The sequence below is a fragment of the Buteo buteo genome, chromosome 6, assembly GCF_964188355.1.
Source record: "Buteo buteo chromosome 6, bButBut1.hap1.1, whole genome shotgun sequence".
Taxonomy (NCBI): domain Eukaryota; kingdom Metazoa; phylum Chordata; class Aves; order Accipitriformes; family Accipitridae; genus Buteo; species Buteo buteo.
The window spans coordinates 34,580,072-34,602,421 of NC_134176.1; the positions used below are offsets into that span (position 1 = coordinate 34,580,072).

General features: G+C 36.1%; 1 protein-coding gene across 3 annotated transcripts in view; it reads left to right on the forward strand.

The window, feature by feature from the left end:
- The window catches only part of CDIN1 (CDAN1 interacting nuclease 1), a 134,844-nt gene that overhangs the window by 109,045 nt on the left and 3,449 nt on the right, over positions 1-22,350 (forward strand). The gene's annotated exons all lie outside the window — the stretch shown is intronic.

A 22,350-nucleotide genomic window follows, 5' to 3' on the forward strand; every position in this document is an offset into this window, starting at 1 on the left:
CACCAGAGACCTAAAATCATCCTGAATTTACAGACTGTTTGGAAGAGTTGCAGCTCTTGCTATGAGAAACCAGCAGGCAGGTAACAAAATGCCAGGAGCATGGCAAATGCAGGATTGCACTGTTTCTACACAGGCAACACCAAGATCTCAGTGCCATACCGAGGTGAGCCGCAGGTGGCGGGGGACTGTAGTCACCACAGATCTGAATCAGGGTCTTCCGAGTCCCAGGAGTGGCTGAAACAGATTGCAGCAGCGGCAAACCATGACCTAACACTGGGGTATCAACAATCTAGATATAAAGACTGAAATAACATTGTGAGTATTCCCTAGTATTGTATCTATAGATAGTATGCTAGTAACAGGAGGAGATAAAAGCAATAGGTCACAAATCAAAAAGTTTTTCCATACTGCTTTTACTTGGGAATGTTTCTATTAAGTAGTAGCATTAACTAACTTCTGTCCAATGTAGTTTAGTTTTGTAAATCCTGACAGCCAGTTTTTTTACCATGAGCAGCTGGGGACACAGCATCTATTACTGCCCTTTGACTCCATGTGTGTTACTTTTTATTGCAAAGGTCAGCTAGATACAGATTTCCTTAGGACCCCAGCATCAACAGTCTGAGTTAGGTGTGAGGGACTTGATTAGCACATGGGTGCATGTGACCACATTTATGTATCACCTACTGAAAATGCACTGTCAGCAATAAAGAGGACCATCAGTGGGCTAGAATAATATCTGCTGCTTCTCCAGCTTAAAAAGAAGTATAAAAAAATCCAATGTGAACGATTACTGTCTCTCATTACCTTTGAAATATCTGGAATGGGAATTTCTACAAAGGGAGGGAGGCCCAATTCAATAACAGGTTGCTTTGGAGGGTAGGTCTTTTTCATTACTAGCAACATTCTTATCTCCTTCTTATGTTAATGTGATGTCAGTAAAGAAAGACTCAGGTGTGTGAAAGTAAACTAGAAAATGTACTGCATGGTTTCTATTTTGAAATGTGAGTTTGTAAACACCACAGAGAACACTAATGTTTCCTGGAAAGAAAAAAAAAGAGGTGGGGAGAAATTCCTGCTTATGTGCTTCTGATTTCTTCCAAGCAGTTTTGAGAAGCAGCAGCATTTTCAGTCTGGTTTTCACCTGCCTTTAGGCTATGCACTTCAGCTCCGTGCCCTAACTCCAGCCTGGGTATTCTATGGCAGACTACCATATCCATACCTGTGAAAGCAAAATGTTCTTGTTATGGTCCCACTAGTAAAAACAGTGATCTTGGAGCGGGATTCCAGTACCTGGGGGTGGAAGTGTAGCCTGACAGGAGTAACTGAACAGATCAAGACACGACTTAATACCAAACATAAAAGTTTCATTAATCTGGAAGAGAAACAGCAGAAGAGAGACTTGCATTTTTTATTGCTGAGTCTCATGTTATCTAGTCATACGTCAACAATTTATTTTCCTGCTTAAATTAACCCTTTGATATAGCCAGAGGACTTAAAAAATGAGACCCTATTTTGAATCAGTCGTGTTATTCAAAGCAAACTGTTTCCTAAAAACATTGTTTCCTAAAATTTAATTATATGCTCTTTAGAAAATGTTTCCTAAAATTTAATTATATGCTCTTTAGAAAATGTTTAGACTTAGCACTCACTTCAGTCTCACTGTAGACTACAAAGTCAATTTGAATATCATTTATTATATTTGAAAGTGGTTATTTTATTGTTAGCAAGTGAAATGTAAAACAGACAACATGTTTAGGTTTAGTCAAATTGTGGTTAGTGGAAATTAATATACCACTCTCTAAATAAATGGAAGTAGCTTGAAACTGCCCAGATCCTGGAAATTAACAATCTTGTTCTATGAAAAACAAGCTCAATATGATGAAAGCTGGGTTTAAAAACCATGGATGTATTCTGTTGCTAACATAAAATGGCGGAGCTTCATTGTTGTCCCTGGAGCTATCTGGTCTCGTTTCAGAACACGAAGTGTAATGGTGAAAAAACATTACAATAGAAATTAGCTTCTATAAGCTAGCATTATTTTATCGCATAGTAAGAAAACAAGACAAATTTACAGTGTTTTTAGTGTTTTACATTCATTCAGGAAAAAAAACGGTTTGGTTGGATTTATTGATATATTAAAGTAACTCTTGTCTGCTTCTCAGCACTTCCCCTTGGTATCAGTTAATTTTTAAAAATATTTTAAAGATGGTAGGTTGTTGTCAGATTTATATTATTTTATATTATTTTACATTACATTACATTACATTATATTATATTGCTTCCTGTTCACAGAAACCACAAAAACTGTAACAGTAAATACGGTATTTTACCACTCTATATTATATCAACATTATTTTTAAGATTGTATTCTGTTTTTAGGAACAGCAACTTTCTTTTATTTACAGTAGGTAGAACAGTGGGCACATGCTTAATTCCAGCTGAATACATTAAATGGTTCTACAGTGTGCATGTGCCAAAAGGCGTATGGAGTTTGAATGTCTTTATATACTTCAGTATTTGTGGATAACCAACATGATAAGGTTGGAACTTTCAGAGATACTGAAGTTGAGAACATTTCATATTTCAACAATTTAGATTGTCCACTAATCTGTCCTGTGAAATGAGGTTAGTATGTGTACCAAGTCTCAAGCTAGACTTCTCTTACAGTGAATATTTACTGACTTTGGTTTAAATGTATATTATTTAGAAGATACTGAACAGTCTTATACTTTCCTCCTTAAAGCAGCTAAAGTATTATCCTCTAAATTAAGCACTTTAGGTGCTCAGACACTTTCCGTAGAGGAAAAAAAAAAGTGCAGTCTGCAGCAGATCTTTTCTGTTTTGTTCCAATATATCCAAGAGTAAGTGGGCTAAATATGAGCAAATACATTTTTTCTCTAGGTACATCAGAGGTTAAACAGCTAGGAGAAAGCTATTTAAGCTTAAGGATATTAATAGCACACAAAAAACATCTCTACCCATTGATAAAATCAGACTAACAAATTAAGAGTTTTGGCCAGGAGAGTAATAAAGTTCCAAACTAGTTTTCCAAACTGGTTAGTGAAAGCAAAAAACTACTTTGCAATGAACTTCAGTCAGTGTGTGAAAAGCAAAGAGTGGCTGGTTTTTTGCCAGGCTATAAATGTATTATAAAAATACCCATTTTAACAGTGCTTTACATATTTTTTTATTCTTAAAAGTCAGTCATTCAGAAAATATGCAACTTTCTCTTTACTCAGCTCAATGTCTTGCTAAATTCAGCTTATCCTGTAATAAAAGTTGTGTTACAATATTCATGTTGATTTTGCACATATGAAATCAACTTCTACACTGAAAATAAGTTGTACGATCTGTCTGGTTTACAAAACAAATAAAAATGAAAAATACCCCCAAACAAATAATTTGCATTCCTTTTATGCATTGTATTGAAGTCCTGATGAAACTAATTCTAAAAAGAAAGCATTTACCCTCATGGAATTCAGGTAAATCCCATGAAACTGTAGTGAAAAGCAGTCACACTTTGCTCTGAGAAGGGCAAATTATTTGTATTTATCCTATACTTTTCCTTAATCAATTTAATAAATTTATACTTCATATTTCTGGGGGCAGGGAGAAGCAAAACTTATTCCTTTAACACAGATTGTCCAGAAGGCAAAATTTATGGATTAGAAAGCAGGGATGGTGCACAGAGTTGGTTGTAAAGTTACTCAAGTCTCACTACATTTGCCTTGTCATGAGGAAAAACAAAATCTAGCCAAGATTAATTTAGCACAGGGCATCCTATCATGAGCATACTCTCTCTCACCTATATATACATATATATTCATGTATACGTAAACATCTGTATAACTATGCCCCTTTTTTATGTTACTACAGCAATACATAAATCATCAGGTTAGCTCTATCTCTGAGCTTATTCCCCAGGAATCCTTTCACATATAATTTATAAACAACTTTAAGTTAAAAGACAAGAGAGTGAAGTGCAAAATAAATATTGGGTTAAAGTTGTCTGGCTGAAAATGTTTCATTTGTTATGAAACTTGCCTCCAGTTTGGGGGGGGGGGGGGCCTATTTTCTACTTTTTAGGTTTCGCTTGTTTTAATATATAGATCAGCCTTGGATTTCTGGAGGTCTAAAAGTTGATAGCATTGTTCATGGAAAACAAAGTACTACTAATAATTTTTTGGTGTCTTTTAACATTTCCTGTCAGCTGAGCCATTAAAGCTCAGCCATTAAAGTAGACCTCTCAGAAGATATATGCATGCCTGAGTGTTATTAACAAAGATAAGCAAGTACTAAAAACCTGAAAAGCTTCATCAGATTGCAGTGGAGATAAATACGTTTATGCCAAAACATTCCTTTTGGTTATCAGATATCAAAATGACCTATTTATTTGATTTCTTATAGTATTCTTTCCTTTATTTAAAAATAATAATTGTCACTCCAGAAAATTTGTTTAGGAATTTTTTGTTAGCTGTTGGGGGTGGTTTTGGACAGAGAAGAAAGTTTTCATAAGTTTCAATATTCCAGCTGCAAAAGTCAAAGTGAAATGTCTGCTTCAGTTCAGCTGAGAATATATCAATTATTTGGGTGAACTCAAAATGTTTTCTTTCATGTAATTTTTAATAAACCAACAACTTCAGTCCTGCAATGCACTGTATTTAATGTGGATTGCTGTTGTGGCTCTGGAGGATCATATCTCCTGCTACTTTTTTTTATAGTACATCATTAGTTGAGGGAGTCTAGCCACATTCCAACACGTTAAAAGAAAGGCCGGGCGGGGGGGAGACATTTAATGCTGAAATATCCTTCAGCAAACTAAAATGAAAAATTTCTTCTTCAAAAATTTCAAGTGTTTCATTTTGATCAAAAATGACTAAATTTTAATGTTGCTAAATCAAAACATAGTTGAGTTCCTGTGTTGTGGTAACCTCTGCCTTAAAACTCTTCATTTTTAGTCTGATGTCAAACTGAATGTTAAGTGTTGAGTTTCCAGATTTTGCTCAGCCAAATAGCGGTACAGTGCATTGTGCACTGCTTCTCTGGTGTCCGTACAGTGGGGAATAACAACTGCAAAAAGTAACTTCCTGGGACCAAGCTGAATTCTGAGAGCGTTCCAGTTACAGCAGGGTTTTATTAGAAGAAGTGCTGTTTACTAGAGATCCACCTGAGATCACCAAGTCACTGGTAACAGTAACTGTGAAGAGACATCTAATGTCTATCCCTGACTTCTTAGCAAGAAAGACCAATAATCCTTAGATGTGATTAGGAACTGGTAATGGCAATTTTTTAAAATTCTGAAAGCAGCTTTTTTCTTGATTTTATTGAATTTCTGGGAGTGCAGTACAAAGAAGCATTCATGTCCTACTGTTACATCCACTACCAACAAGTCATGCATCACAAATATAATTCATGATTATGAATTATGTAGAATTCATGATTATTTAGTAATTCTATATCATTGTGTTTGCATCTTATCCTGTTTCTTGTATTGATGTGAAATTGTGATATAAAAGACAAATGGAGTTGCTGATCAATGACTAAAATACATGCTGATATAATCAAAATGGCATAAGAACTGAGGATCCATTAAGTACGGATCATAATGTATGCCAAAAATTAAAATACACAACTGTGAGATGTTTTAGTGTCATGAGAGATTTCAGTGCATCTGTTTACCTTCCATTCATGTAACGGAATCATGAATGAGATGGAATGCTTCAAAACAGGGGAAAAAATCAGAATTAGTAAACAAGATTATATATCAAGAAAAGAGTAATTTTTTTCATTAATGTTTTTTCTTCATTTTAAACTATTGCAAAAATTTCCTTGTCATCATGCTGACCACCTTGCTTTTTCATATTACATCCTGTGAACTATCAGTTGGCTATCTTTGTCTTAATGGGCAGAGCATTATTTATGAGATACATTTTCTTCAATTGTATTTGGAAGGTCCCTATCATACAGTCCAATGGCTGCAACTCTTGATTGAATGGTCAATATTTCTTTATTTGTGTTTTAGTGAGGTAATCAAAACCATTTTGCCCCCCACGTTTTGAAAAAAGACCACATATATAAACAGTTTTACGTAATATATGTGTGTATGCACAACGTCCTTAACATTAGGCACTGTTTTTTTAAGATATTGTTTATTGTAATGGTTTTATATTAAACCTACAAAGACAGGGAATTCAGAATTATTTGCCTATCCTTAATACAGTCAGTGAATTATTATATCTACGCACAAAGTGGTAAGTAAAGATTTTTAGTCTGATCTCTGAATTTCCTTGTAGCTGTGGGTTTGTCAGACCTTTAACAATACACTAAAGCAGGGGGCTAGGGGGCTGTGGTTTAATATGGATTAATGCACATGGCAGGGCTTTTACATTAATGCTATTTCTTTCAATGCATTATAGTGAAATTGTATTTTAAAACCAGGCAAACTATTGATGCTTTTATTGAATGGAATAATTTATTATAGAAATATTTTAGTCTGTTGACATTTCATCATCAAATAACAGTAAACATAATACACATTTCCCATAAGACCGTTCTTGAGAGCCAAATATTTACCCTTCACTTATTCTAAAGGTAGCACTGTAATAATTAGTCTTTGGGCAAGACAAAAAAATATGTTTAAAGATGACCTTGTTAACATAGACTAATATGTCAGAAATATCCCAAACCAAGTTCGCTCACTACTTCTAATTACTATTTTAAAAACTGGCATTTAATTTTACAATTCATGGATTGTTTTTCTTTTTAGTCATTGAAAAAGCTAAATTATAAAGCTTACCTTTCTGGCAATCTCTTAAATTTTTTTATTAGAATCTAATGCATCTAGAATGATGAAAATATGTAAAAGTTAAAGTTATATATTCCATTTAACTGTAAGTTAGTCCAACATGATAATTACTGAATTTTTCAGAATCATGTGGCAACACTGGAATTTAGAAAAGGTAAATGATTTTCAAAGGTATTTTAATGTTAAAAATAAACTATTTATTGCAAATAAAGATCTTCACATATAAACTCACCTACCTGATAGTACACTAAAATTTTTGAATTTTTTTTCTCTTGTTTTATGGAAAAATCCTAAGAATAGATAATATTTCACTTAGCCCTACATACAAAGTCAGAAAACGTGGTTGCTTGCTCCTCATATAACTTATCTCAGACCATTTATATTTCTGAAATTGGGTGAACATTTAGGTGTCATCATTTAGTATCAGTTTATTTATCATCAGCCTTCATTGCAAGTTTGCTGGCAAGTGCCAGTTAATGCTGAATGAATGCTATGGCTTAACTGTCTGCTTTTCTAACATAATGCTTTTTGGATTTTTATTTTAATTGTTGTCCAGATGTTTCACACCACACTTCTGCTTCACATATCGTTCTACATTTTTGTCTTCACAAAGACTAATCCACTGTGACAGTATATTCTGTAAACTTTTTTTCATCTCTCATGCCTCTTACTTTTTGTTTAAGTATCCCAAAAACATGTCTTATGGAAAGGATTCTTGCTAGAAGCAGTATATGGAAGTAGATAGAGGTGGTTCTTTCTTCACCCTTTGAATCTAATTTCTGACACTTTATGGCTGATCCTTACAGTAAATATTTTCCTTCTGTAAGTGACTGGACAGGGAAGACAAAGGAGTTGAGTGTACATTCTTTTTTTTCTGGAGTAGTAGCCCACTTTTTTACTCATTCAGTTGGTAGGTGACTGTACAGAAAATTACCACTCTGTGTGTCTCTGTAATTCAGTTTTAGACATGCTGAAGCATAAATTCACTAGCTATACAAACACAAAGTTAAGAACTGTAATAAAGTGTGTGCATAAAATGGTGGTTTTGCTGTCACATTTGATTCAGTTGCTATTGCTTTGTTCACTTTTACTATTAAGTTAAACTCTACCTGTAAGCAAAAATGTTCAGCCTTATTCAGCCATTTTTACTGCGGGCAAGTTTGTTGGAGGTGGCAGGCGTCGCGTTATACTCCATGAGTAGGCAGCCCACCTGCCCCACTTGTCTTTGCCAGGAAGTTGCTTTACAGGTAAAAATTCTCTGCTGAGAATTTTATGCCTTCACTTACCATTAGATTTGCTCTGTGCTTTATGAACTGCAGTATCCACACTGAGTCCACTTCTCCATGTGGGTCAGGAGCGAGGAGACGGTCACTTGGTCCCAGGAACTTTTTATGAGCTATGTATACTACAACCAGAACCTTAAGAGGAATCCAGAAATTAATTTTTAAAAAAAAAAAAAAAAAAAAAAAAAAAAAGGAAGGTGTGACTGGCATGGTATTGCTTACAGATAATAAAATATTTTTTCCTTGAAAACTAGGACAGGGAACTAGTGACAAGCTATTACTCAGATTTCCAAGGTTTGGTGGTTGTTTACATTCCTTTCAACATATCTTTGATTGTTCACTTTGCTATAGGCTTGAGGATTAGGCAAGAGTAACTTGGATAACACTGAACCAGAAGAGCTTGGGGTCGTGTGTATGCGTTGTAAAAGCAAAAAGAGAGATTAGAAAAGTTGTATGTACTTCTTTGATTAGAAAAGTTTGCTTGTCTTTATGTATTTATCTTCCAAGCCTAGAGAACCTTTGTAATTTGAAGATGTTACCTTTAATAAAAATCAGACAGTCCATTATTATTTATGAAAACTAAATTATTAAGCTATGTCTGTGGGCAATAAACAATGGTTCAGATTCATATTGCTCATTCGAAGAGGAGATTCCTTTTAATCTTACCTTTTTTAAAACTCTCTATCTTCCTGCATTCTGAATAACTTTCTGGTATCTCTTTTTATAAATATACATCGTCTTATACAGGCATTTGTCTTTGTTCCTCAGGTAGGGAAGAAACATTTGGGTCTGTGTTTAATTTTGTTAGCAGTGGCGATATAATTTCAAATTGCTTGAGAGAGTATTTTTTTATTATTAGTTTCCTGTACTGCATTTAGGAATGTGTCAGATTTTGTCACTGTGTCTAGTCCCCAGCTATCATAAACACCGTGTCTTATAACCTGTTTGTTAAACTTACCAAGCAGGATTTTAAAATCATTTAAAGTGTTTTGGTCCCACTGCCCTCAGTGGAAGTTTCTTCTAGAGCCAGAGCATTGGTCTCCCAGATGTGTTGGTGGAGGACATTTACACCTCTTCTCAGCCTTTGCTCTCCGAGGCTGGAAAGGCCAAACTCATCTAGTCTTTCCTGTGAGCAACTGTTCATTTCCCTGGGCATTGCAGTAGCCTTACTCCGTATCTGGCTATTACATGTCTTTCTTGAATGACCTGTCTACAGTTTCCAGATGAGGGCTAAGCAAGTCTTTAAGGGAATACAGTATTTCTAGATTTTTTCTGCAAATCTCTCTCCCAGCACTTTATAGGATTATTTTCCCCTTTCCTTAGCTGCGTTTGCATCCTTTTACTGATCAACTGTTACATAAATTGATGCCGCCTTCTTCCTCTGGGAAAGCAAAGGGAAATATCATTTCTTTATTGCAGGCTGTATATCTATGCGTAGGTTTGAAAACAACTGTAGCAATATTTTGGGCATGTTACGGTTAAATTGCTGATCGTGTATATGATATAGCAGAATAGTTATCTGCAGTAAAAAAGTAGGTTACTTGAACACTGGCTAAAAGTTGTTTGTTTTAGTTCCTGGATCTTTACTATTTAAGACAACAAACATTCTAAGATTGGTCATGGCTGCCAGACAGTGACATCAGCAAGGCAAAAGTTTTTCTTTACTGTCACCACATCTGCTCTTTTATTAGATTTTGTTTATTGTGTATTTACACAGTAGCAATCCAAATATAATATCTGGTTTGGGTTTGTTTTGTTTTCTAAAAAGTGGAATACAGTTTGGGTTTCTCTAACATAAATACTAGACAGTCTCCCAACTCCTGCAGTATATAAGCAAGGTATTCTGCAAATGTACAATTGTCTTTAAATGCCCATGGAAAAAGCTTACAAATCTATCAGGTTTACTCATCATTTTTTATAGTCATGGGACAGACTTTTGTGCAAAGTAAGCCAATGTAAAAGCAATCAGATTATTTTACCCACAACGATGACACTTTACTGCTTATATTACCTCACAGCATGTCACAAGACATCATTACATGCTACTCAGTTATATTTCATTTATTCCAGAATCTCATCAAGTCACTTCAGTATAAGTATATAAAAAAATTAAAAAATCACTCAGTACCACAAAGCTCTTTAAAGTCAGATTTCCATAAATTTCCACAGTAGAAATATTGGCAGTGTTAAGCAAATGAGAGCAAATAAGTACATTAAAGTGGAAACATTACTTAAGCAAATAGAAGCTGTTCTATACTGTTCTATACCATTTCTATCATTTTATATGTGGTCTGACTTGATTTTTTTTTAATTAAAGAATGGTTCAAAAGTGCCTGTAGGTAATCAAGAAATTATAAATTAATTTTTAATTCTTATTTTTGCTGGTTCAGCTGGAATTATAGCTCTCTTAATCTCCTGAATTTACCGTTTTTCTGCTGTTGCCATAGCGAAATCAGGTAGAGCAGGCAAAGCTGTACTCTTTCTTCTCTTTGAACTTAACTAAAAATAATGCTTAATCTATTGGTATAGCTTTAGAAATAGCTTTTAAAAATGTTAATGTGGATTTAGCAGTTGTGGAGAGGGAGAGAGATTCCAGTCTCTAAGTGGAAGTCCTGTTTACCCTCAGCAAAAATACAATACCTGTATGAGCAGTGCAGGTTTTCCCTTACCAATTCATCCTAGTGCATTAGGCCTAGGGAGGTTTGAGGAAAAAAATGTATATGCCTGCTTCCATTTATACATCTTGCTGCTGGATACCTCTGAGCGGGGAAGGAGTGTGGGGCAGCTGGGGTTTTTGACTGGGTAGCTGGTTGTTGTAAGCAGGACAGTAAGTATCACACTATTTCAAGTCAGCTTGCATCTCAGTAGCCTGATGGAAATAACTTTTGTCATTGGAGGAGTTCCACATAGCAAAGACTTGGTGCTGAAAAGCTCCGAATCCCATTGTCAGTTTGTCTCATTCTTCAGGAAGATGCCAGACTTGCTGAGTCTATTTCTATTGGCATGTAGTAATATGTAATACCTAACTAAGGTGTACTACTCTGTTGTGCACAGGCCTACCTCTAAATCAATTCAGTTACTGAAAACTACATGTAAAAGTTATCTCGAGTGTAGAAATATTAATTTGTAAAAAACATGATGCCTCAAAGGTGCAGTAAGAGATTTTCAGGTCTTTGGCAAAAGTCAGACGTTGGTATGGAGAGATCCTAGAAGTAGAAGGAAATAGTTCAAATTGCCTAAATGTTGACTGACTGTTTAATTCAATGAGGTGCAGTTGTTCTCTCTTATTTATTGACTCTACTTTTCTCTTTCATTATTCTTTTGAGTTTGGTCCTTTTTTTTTTGCTTTCCAGTTAACAATGGTCTAGCTTGACCAGACAGGGAGACCCCCTTCTTTTACAAGAGTGCTATAAACTAAGGGGACTGACAGGAAAAATATCTTAAGTATCTTTTATTGTCTATATTGGGCTTCCATTACGCAGTTCAAGTTGAAGGTGTCATTCCCATCTTCAACATATTCAGTGATCTGTGCTCAGGTTGGAGCAGATGGAAACCTTATGTTAGCACCTCTCCTTAAGCTGCATTATGGCTGTTCATGACAAGTGGATTTCTGTGAGAGACAGCTTTCTCGAGAGATTCTTGTAGGAGTACAGCAACCATGGAATTCAGGAACCATTTTTAACCTCTGTCCTTCATTACGTTTTGAACGTATGGCATGCTTTGGCATTGCAATCACAAATACAGAGAGAACACCAGAAAATAAGCACTTTAAATAAGAAACCAAAAAACCCCTTGCCATTTTTGGCTGACAAGGAAGAGGGAAAGACAGCTGCTCGCGACAGATACTAATCTTATCACTTAATGTACTTACTCTGAGCTTTTAGGCAATGTAAGAACAAAAAAACAAGGTAGCTGTGCTCAAGTGGAAGTTAGCCAAGTCTCAGAAAGGTTGGTAAAACTGGTTGGTGTTTGGCTGTTCGTGATGTTCCAAGCTGCTTACTTGAGCTTAATTTATCTTTGGAGGGAAAAGCTGTATTTCTTTATTTTTCTTCTTGTTGTTGCTTTTCTTTTCTATTAGTTTTGCTTTTTTCTTAAAAGGAGCAGGAATTGAACAGGACTAGCAGCTCAGTAACTCATATTTTTTCTGTTTTGTTTAAAACGAGACTCTAGTGCTGTCTGATGCCCTTAGAAGACTGCCAGCCAACAATGACCCTTAATAAAATACACTGCATATAAAAGAAAAAGGATTAACAGAAACAGTTAAGGTGAAAAGATCATTCAGTACTAGAAGTTTTTTATGTTTAATGGATTTTTTCTTCTTCTGTTCATTTATTAAAATGTTAAAAATATTTAACAGTGATGGTTACCAGACACCAAACCAGCAATAACTGAGAAAAATCTTTGTGTTGCACATAATGTTAATATTGCAACATTTTGCATGGATTTTATTCATATCTTCCCTGCTGATGACATTAGACTCCCATTTTCAATACAGCAGTCTTTACAGTGTCTTCCAGTTGAATAGTACAGGTGCATATGTTATACTGACCTTTGGAAAAAAACCCTATAGTCACTCTCAGTTTGTTTTAAATTTGTCTAAAAGGATTTTGCTATATTTAACACAGAGGCCTTGTGGCTATTGGGATAATAACCTTCATACCATCTTTGGGAACAGCTAACATACAAATGCCATATACAGAGTAAGTGACTTGACAGAAGATCAATCTAGCAATTGCATGGCAAAGATTGAAAAAAACCTAAACCACTGGAATACGGGGTCCAACTTGTCTTCCGCTATTTTCAACATATAATTATATGATGGAAAATATTTGTACTAATGCGATTTTATCGTATTGCAGACTTCTGGCTTGATTCTCATCAGACATGGATTGTAATATGTCACTGGCTATCTTGGCTAATCTGCTGTTGCTTTTAAACCTTCACAAGCGATAGCATTTTCCTCTGATTCTTCCTCTCCCTCCTTCTAGGCTCACTTACATGGCAATGTACATTTGTGTACAAATTCTTTTGACATTCTTTTGAACAGAATTCCATACCTTAACGGTGAGCCCAGAAAGGTTCAGTGCATAGTAAGCAAAGAAAGTTGAAATGAAATTGTTTCTAGTGTTGGTATATACTAAGAAAGAACAAATAACTTGTAAATAAATCTAAATAGCATTATGAATTTTTCAGAAGGTGCATGCAGTAGAGCTGTGTTTGGCTGATAAACACAAATAAAGAGTGCGTGCGAGTGTGTGTGTGTGTGTGTGTGTGTGTGTGTAAAGTGAAGGAGACAGAAAGCGAAAAGGTGTTCCTTATGGAAAAGGAAGGTAGATTTCTTTGCACATCCCCAGTTATGCACTTACTTTATCTAATAATGAATGTAATAATTCTACAAATTGCCTTGATAGTCTCCTAAAGTCTCCAGAACGGTCTCCACCTAAAACCATGTGAAATGTTCTTGTAGTCTTCCGAGAGACTGGACATTTTGCAGGTGATACAAGTTGCTACTTAAGACATACATCTCAGGATGCACTCTTTTTCTGAATAACAGCTAAAAATTAAGTTATTCTCAAATACAAAGTGGGGCAGGGCCAACTTGAATTGTGCAGATACTGGGTATATGTATCAGCTGGGAGACAAGCTGAAGGGCCTCAGGCATTAGACCTAAGTGATAGATTCATAGTGAAAAGAGTGAATGCCAGGTAAAAATACAGTTTGCCAGTGGATTCCAAAGGCAGTAACAACATTCCAGGTCGGAGGAGGTGTTTGCTTTCCTTCTAGGTGAGCATCAGGAGCCACAGCAGTGGGCAGCAGACATAGTACTTTCTTTTTCATCTGTTCCCTGCTTAATATGGATAGGTGACTTACACTTTGAGAGACAGTAAATTTAAGTACAGCATCACACATAAAATATTTCTGCCTGTCAATTATGCACAATAGTGTGTTTGGCAGTTAACTGCTAAGCAACATTGTGTGAAGATACTCAGTGTGATTTACTATCCAGTCTTGGACTAATTCTCTGATCTGGGAAGTTGGAAGCCCAAACGAGCTGTCCTCCATTTGTTAATTCATCTGTTACATTGTTTGTTTTATTGTATATTTGTGTATAAGGGTTCGGAGATACAGAATTGTCTAATAATTCATTCAAAATGTCTTGAGGTAGCTTTAATGCAGGCTCCAAGATTTATACTCAGCAAATGCTAAACACACAGGTATATAGTGCATTTATTTATCAACATTTTTGCTATCAATATTTGCTGAACAACTTTTCCAATTAGTTTGGTTTTATTTTACAATAATTATTAAACAAAAATAATTGCTGTGGGAGCAGTCCTGCCTCCTCTGTTAAATGCACTTTTGGCATATCCTATCACTCTGGCGAGCGCTGTCACCAGATAAACAGCTGCACAGAAAGAAAGGATTGCTGCAAACTATGAGGCACTCACAGATTATTCAGATATCATCTTGCACTGGCCTTAGGATGGCCTGTTACTTCCAGCTCTAAAAATAAACAACTATTAATCACCTAACGGCAACATGAGTTGACCAGCACTTATGGCCGCCTGGACCTCAATCTAACTGTACTCAAAAACTTTTCTCAAGTTTTCTGTCACCCGGGATAAGAGGTAGTTTGCAGCCAAGCATTCCTTCGGGAGGACTGCTGTGAGTTTAACAAAATGTTTGAAGTAACCTCAGTAACTCCTCTCAACACTGATCCACAGCTTCAAATGTGCAGAATCAAACAATAGCGGCCGTGCTTCGACAGTCTCTGGAGAGTGAACTGATGACATAAGGTTTCTCAGGGAAACTGAGTAACAAGCAAGTACCTCAGGAAGGACCGCTCTTTGTATGGGGTTAATCAGAAAGCGTTGCTTCCCGCGACAACATATATGGAATAATTCTGTAATGCAAACAACCACCTTTTCTCCCCGCCTTTTCAAAGGAGAGCAACATTCTTGCAGTGTCTTAACTGGTAAATACAAGTAACGACTTAACTAGAAGTAGCATAGCTTTAGTAAACTAGTCGTCAAATTGCATGTTGCAGGATGGAGGGGTGTTGCTGCTTTGAACAGGAACACATTAATGCACTTGTAGACGTACAGTAAAACAATGTGCTAGCCCTGAATTATAAAAGACAAATATGTAGATGAAACTGCTGATATAAAATATTAGACTGTCTCCATCAGAAGGGAATTTATGAAACTTCTGAAACAGAAGACGTAGAAAGCTTTCTTACATTGTGCCTTTCAGATTGAGATCTTTTGTTTGAGCTTCTTTTCCTTAGTTATGCCCATGATCCAGGGTGCCTGAAGTCACTTTGCCATGTATTGAGATGGTTAAGAGATGTAAGATCCTTATATTTCAGGGAAACTTGGACCTATCTCCAAATTATTAAGTAAGGTACCTAGAACACTGCCTATTACCTCTTTTAGGTAGATACTGGAACTAAATGCCCAGACAGCTAAAATGCATTGTTTTCCAAAATGCATATCCAAGTGGTCTCCACTAAAGCCAGAGGCAATTTTGGCCATAATTTCCATGAAACAGTCCAGCAGTATGAGGATTAGCAATTTCTTTTCTAAAATGTTGATGTAACATGTTAATTTTTAGTACATCAGCCCAATCCTGCAGTGCAGGCATAAGGGGCATGTTATAGTCTCTCTTTACAGCACAGAACCTTACAGTCTGATGTGCAAAGCATCTACCTGATTTTGAAGGTGCTGAGACTGGGAAAAAAAAAGGTGCACCTTAAGTATACACAGCCACTTTGAGATAAGTGTCTGGAATACTATTAATAAACAACAAAATAACATGTTTCAACAGAAGTTAGGACATGAACCAACAAAACTTGAGAAATTCAGAGTTCATTCAAGGCTCTCTCGTCTTAATGACAAGCTGCCTTGAGCCAGTATGTGTTTTCTTTCTCACTCACTGTATCAGTCTTCACTTAGAAAGCCTTGATCCTTGTAAATCAGTGTAACCTTAATGTTATTTAATCATAGCTTTTAAAAGTTAATTTCCATGAGAACTAAATTTTTAAAAAAACCTAACTTGTCATTGAGGATTATAAAAATCCTTTATTTGCCTGGAGAACAGTACTCAGATCTGAATGAATAAGTGTAAGTGAATAATGTGTTTCGACAGTTTGTTTATTAAAAATGTATTATGCAGCTAAAAGTTACATTGTATTTATAATATTTTAATGACAGTGACTTGCACAGTTTTTGGTGCATTCTATTAATATGCATTTTAAATATGTGCTATGCAAAATTCTAAAATATTTTAAACGGTCTCTTATATCCACATAAATATCACTTGATTTGTTTTTATTTCTCCAAATGCCAAAAGCAATTAAATCATATTATAAGCCTGATGGAATGCTGCTATTTGATTGATGCCTTAATAGTCTCATTGCAGAGATAAAAAGACAGCTAGTATAAAAAAAAAAAACACCTTGTTAAGATTTAATCATATCCAAGAGAGGTGTGACTATAGAGTCAGATACTAGTTTCCATCCACTTTTTTTTCACCTGACAACTCCAGCTTCCGTATCAACTGCATATAACATCAATACCTGGCATTCATGGAAATGCCTGCCTTTCTCAGCCCAAAAGAAATTCCCACTTTTGAGTCAAAACCTCCTTGGAAATGGGTGTCTCATAGAATATTAATAGACTTTAATTTTTTTCCTTGTCTCAGTAAAAATAAGACTTCCCTCAACTACTGTGGTAACATCAAAGCTTAAAGCAGATTAGGTTTTACTTAGTTAATTTTACCCTAAGCAGCATAAACTGGATGCCTGGATCCTTCAGACATAATATGCTGCTGACTTCTGTGTGTGAGGCTTGATATAGTGCTTGCTAGTGCCGTGGACAAGTTTCCTATTATCTTTAAAAGTACGTGATCAGAACTTATTAAAGTTTTTCTTGAGCCACATTTGCAAGCAAATATATTTTTGTGCAGTTGCTACTGCAGGAAGGCAGTATTAAGTAGCTTAAGGGAGTTGGGCACAAAAATATTGTAGCCTTCTGAGTTACAGGTTAAGGATCAGATTTTTAAAGCAAAAAATACCATTTTGTTACTTGATTTTACTAAGTATTGGAATTATTTTTCTTTCTTTCGACGAGATTTTGTGAAGTCAAAAAGACATAAGGTGCTGTGTAATGTCTTGAAGGCATCTTTTATTTAAATCAGCGTGTGTGTGTCACTGGATCACAAAAGTGCGTGGAGGATTTAAAAAGTGACAGGGATAATAAAACTCCACAGTTACCTTTAAACTGCATTCAGAGTTTTTAAAATGCACTTTCTTTATGCACAAGTACCTTTATTTGATTTAAAAACTCTATATAAATGAACAGTAGCAGAAATACCTTGTTACAAACTATTCTGAACTAGGCTTGTGGTAGCTGTTTAAATGGAAAATTTCTTGCTAATCAAAGTCAGTTTCTGAGCAGTGGCTATTAAATGTTTGCCAAGATATATAACGCTGTGTCATCAGCAGTAGTAAACTGGTCTAGACGTAAGGAAGTTGGCTGACTGATGCCAGTTGACCTTACTCGAAAATGTGGTCTGCAGTTGTTGCCTACAAGCCTAGCTCTGCCAATATCTAAATTCCCTCCACTGACACAAATGAGTCTTCTACAAGTACACTAAAATAAAGTTGTGAGTCCTTAAACTGTAAACTTCTTTGATATTATAAGGGGGTTAATTCTTTTATCTTCAGGGTTTATTAGTACTACAAGTAAAACCAGTTTACTCACAACTGTGATTCTCAAGAACCATGTTAAATTGACTTAGAATGTAATAATTTACTTGTGAATTTTTGTAATTCCCTTTTCCCAGGAAATAAGTAGTGATGTGCAAGTGGTAATGCTCTAATTTGTTTGATATTTAAAAAGAAAAACAAGGAAACAAAGCCAGCTTTTTAGCTGGTGTTGTTGATGATCTGACATTAAAAAGCAAGGGACCAAAATGCAGTCCTTCAAAGACACATTCCAATGTGACTTTCATAATTAAAATCACCAACCAGGTAGACTGTTACTCTTTCGTATAACATGAATACTCATCTGAATCTGTTTGATAAAATATTTGCTTAAATACATGCATAGTAGAAATAATAATTCATATGCCAGCATTTCATTATGAGAGTGTCTTGGAATTAAAATTATTTACATTATGCTGAGATGCGTACAACCCATCTATAACAGACAGACTAAGAATAAATAAAGTGAACATTTATTTAAAAACAATTGCAAGATGTTTTACATTTCTGCTCAGTATCGAGCAGTGTGTTGAAAATACATTTTTCATAAAACCACATGCAAGGCTTTTTGATGGTGAAAAAATCCACTCGCAGCAGCCACATGTCTAGGCAAATTCTTAGAAGCTACTATGGACCCCACACAGACATTCCAGAAGAAAAGACGTTACTAGAAAGTAGTTTCTCTTGAAGTGAATTAGAATATGTGCGAGCCTACTAGGACACTTTGATAAATAAATAAAAGTCTTTTTTCTTTTCTAGCATGAAACTGGTTCAACTGGAGGGCAAGTTAAACCTAGATTCACATTTTACTTAGTTTTTTCTTTCCCTTTTTTTTCTTTAATGATCCCTTGGCTTATACAAAGATGTGGGGGTTTGTTTGGTTTTTCTAAGAAGAAGAACCATTTGGCTTTGGGTTACCTGAATTTTACCCTCCTGGCTTTTCAGCATATCTCTGTGAAACTCCTTTTCAAGAGCAAAGCCCGGTGTCCCAGGCTTATCGATGTACAAATCTATACTCCTTTAACTATGGGCTTCCTTCAAAATTGGTGTCATTAAGCCAGTACAGAAGATCCTCTGAATGCTCTTCAATTAGTGCAAAGCTGACTTTTTTAGAGTAGTATGATCAGACATAAGTTTTATCTAAAGCACTGTTGAGCCTGTAACTATATTTAACTATACTCAAACTATATTTTACTATCATCTCCAGGATCTATCTCAAATGTTGCAGTTGATTCTTTGAAAGATGCCGTCTGCTGCCCTTAGTAGTTAGTCTAAATCTAGTCTTCTATGTCAAGCCTAAGTTAGGCCTAAATTAATCCATGGTCTTCTGTAATCCTGCTCTCTTCTTGCCATGCCATGGAGTCGTAAGCATGCCTACCTGCCTTTTGGCACTTCTGGCACTCTGACCCCGCACTAAAGTGCAGCTGGGTTGGCTTTGGCTGCCTTGTAGTCACAACTTCTCATGTCAAAACTAGACAATGACTAAACCAGGATTTATGTAACGATAACTACGTATTTATTGCTTGATTTTAAGTAACCTGGTGCAACCTCTGTGGACAATTTTCACTTGCCATGTTTATTATATTCTGAAGGAAGCTCACCTCTATATTTCCTGTTTAGTCTAGTTTTACTGCATGGAATTAACCAAACCTTAGTTACTTGGATTTCTTTTCAGTTTTAATAAAAACCTCCATATAAAAGCAAAGTTCTAAAAGTAATAGTGTCACTGGTATAGATAAAACTGCTGTTTGGTATAACTTCTGGCTACGTCCCTTCACACCTAAGCTTTTCAGGGTAAGAACAAAAGGCAGGGGAGGAAAAATACAAGTTAAGCACATTTTTAGGGATTCATACAATTTTTCTGACTAAGAACAATATCCATAGGAGTCATAGTTTGTTACATTCTAAGCTTGATTTTTGTTTTAAGCTTGAACTTTCTCCAGTGTGACTTTCATATGAAATGGGATAACTTGGCCTATCTTGTGTACCGTACCTGTATAGTTTTAGAACCATTTGGCACTTTCAAAGATTTTTTCTCCTCAGAGCTACTAGGTAAGTCCCCTTTCCATAGCAATACTGAGTAAGCATTCTGTCATTTTAGTTTATTCTCCTGTGTAAACCAGGGTTAGTCACTAACTTGTTAAATGTTACAATTGATGCAGAAATAACTTTGTAGCCTTACTTAGTCATTCACAGCATTGAGTTTTGTTGTTCGTGGTGTCAAATCTGCACTTTGGAAGGAGTCAAATTAAAAAGGATAGTTCTTACTTCTAGGTTAGACTTCCCTACCTCATCCCCTTACACAAAAAGGTTAAGTGTCTTTTCAAATTAAGGCAGCAGTAATTAACCAGTGGCATTGTTTGTGATTTGCCAACTCAGGGCGTTAATGAGAGTGAAATTAGCACTTAGCAGCAGGAGTTCCTGATAGTCAGTGGCAAATGCTTAATGTGCCAACAAGTTAATTTTGGTCTTAAGTACTGCACTTAAGTGTTTTTAAACAAAAGTATGGTATGTTTTTTATGTGATCATACATACGGGCCGTGTGATATAGAGCTATAATAGAAGGCATGACACAATATAGTGGAAAAAAGTACAATCTAGGCGGCACAGGGCAAATAGTTTTGCTATAACAACACAGTCGAAAACAGGACTGATGGATGTTTTCATGCTAAAGACGTACTTGCTCCTGCAATTAATGGTACGCAGATGTTCTTGTATATAAATTTTATCATCAAATTTGGCATTTCTGAACACAATTTTTTAAGTACAAAATATTCCTGAAAAATTGTGCTTTGCTAGAAAGACATAAATTAGCTTTTTAAGGCATCTCAAAATATTAATTTTATTTAAAATTACAATTTCAAAAAAAAATTAACAAATTACTTAAGCATAGTGCCCCATGCATTTTATGGTGGATAGGGGATTCAGACTGCCACACAGAGCAAAATGAGCCCTTCAAAACTTGGGCTGAGCAGCTGCTCATTAGCATCAAGATTTTACCTGGCACGTGCGCTCGTAATGAGTAAGTACTTGTGGACATTTCATAGCTTCTGCCTTGCATAAAATAGCCCATTAGAAACGTATGGTCTGCTCTCTATCTTCTGGGGATTTTTGCTTTTAAAAGAACTTTGGTTAGTACCTAAGAACATCCCCACCCAACTATTCCGTTTCTGCGTTTGGTTGGTGTGGGAACAGATGCGTAGTCTGTGAAATAACAAGAGTAGGCCCATCCTGCATTAGCAAATCACTGCCCCTCACCGGAGGCGGTGAGCATCAGTCCTTGGCTTCACTCGCCGTTTGCTCTTCACTACAGCTAAGCTAGCGGGCCTCCGTGGTACAGTGAGGTCGTGCACATCTTGGCCCCACATGAGCTTAAGCAAAGGAAAATGGAGAGACAGTAGAGGCTGAAGTTGTTGGCTAGCCAGAGAAAACTTAGGAATTGGGTGTAGGCAGCATCGTCCTTCTGTATGAGCCACTTCTTAGTCTCTGCTTTATTCAATGCTGAACTTGTTTGACTACTTTACCTAGTATAGCTGCATTTGTCAGAGTTTTAACCTTTCTGCTTTCAAATACCATCTTTCAGTTGCAAAAAGCACATTTGCCAGCGTTGCCTCAGCTGTGCTGAGGGGTAATTTACTTTGCCACTAAACTGCGGCCACTTCTAGGTTGAAGAGTAGTAGCCATAAACCGAAATGTTACAACGCTATGCAGCAGTTTTGGGCAAAAGACTACCGTATCTAATTGAAACTGCAGGAGGAAGCCACAGGGGTTTCTTCTTCCTTTGATGCCTGTTCCATTACATGAGCACATCAAATGAAGTTTTCCCTCCATTGTTGGAAAGAAACCACCCTAATGAAGCTGGTCTGGCACTACCCACGGTTTTGAGTGCTTGTGTTGTCTGCTAAATGGACATTTAGGTTACTGTGCACCCCCCAACACATTTTTATTATAATTAAACATTCACAAAAATTGGCTACCATATTGGTTGAGTCCTGAGAACAGCTCTGCATATAAACCATTACATGACATTCTACTGAACTTTTTCTTGTACAGACGGTATCTAACAGCTCATCCTGCGCTGTTGTTTTTGGCAAGTTCACTACAGCATATAATAAATCAAGGAAAGAAAAAGCTTTTTGGCCTAATGTTGTACAGACTGCTGTAATGTTAGACTACAGAAAGCAGTTCTGTTTTTAGACATCCTTTTACTAACCCAACATTCATAATTTATGATTTCACTGTAAAATTCCTGCAACACTACACCAAAAGTAGTGCTGCCCTTTAATTAAGTGCTCTCAGTAGGAAAAACGTGAAACTGATGTGCAAAACATATCGCAGTACACAGTGATTGATAGTGATTACTCCTTTATGAACCCAGCCTGAAGGTCTGAACTTCCTGATGGGTAAAATAGTCCATGGGGCTACTTCCTGAGATTGCCTAGTGGGGATCAGTCAGAGTTAGCAATATCTGAGGAATTCCTGAGGCACATTTCAGA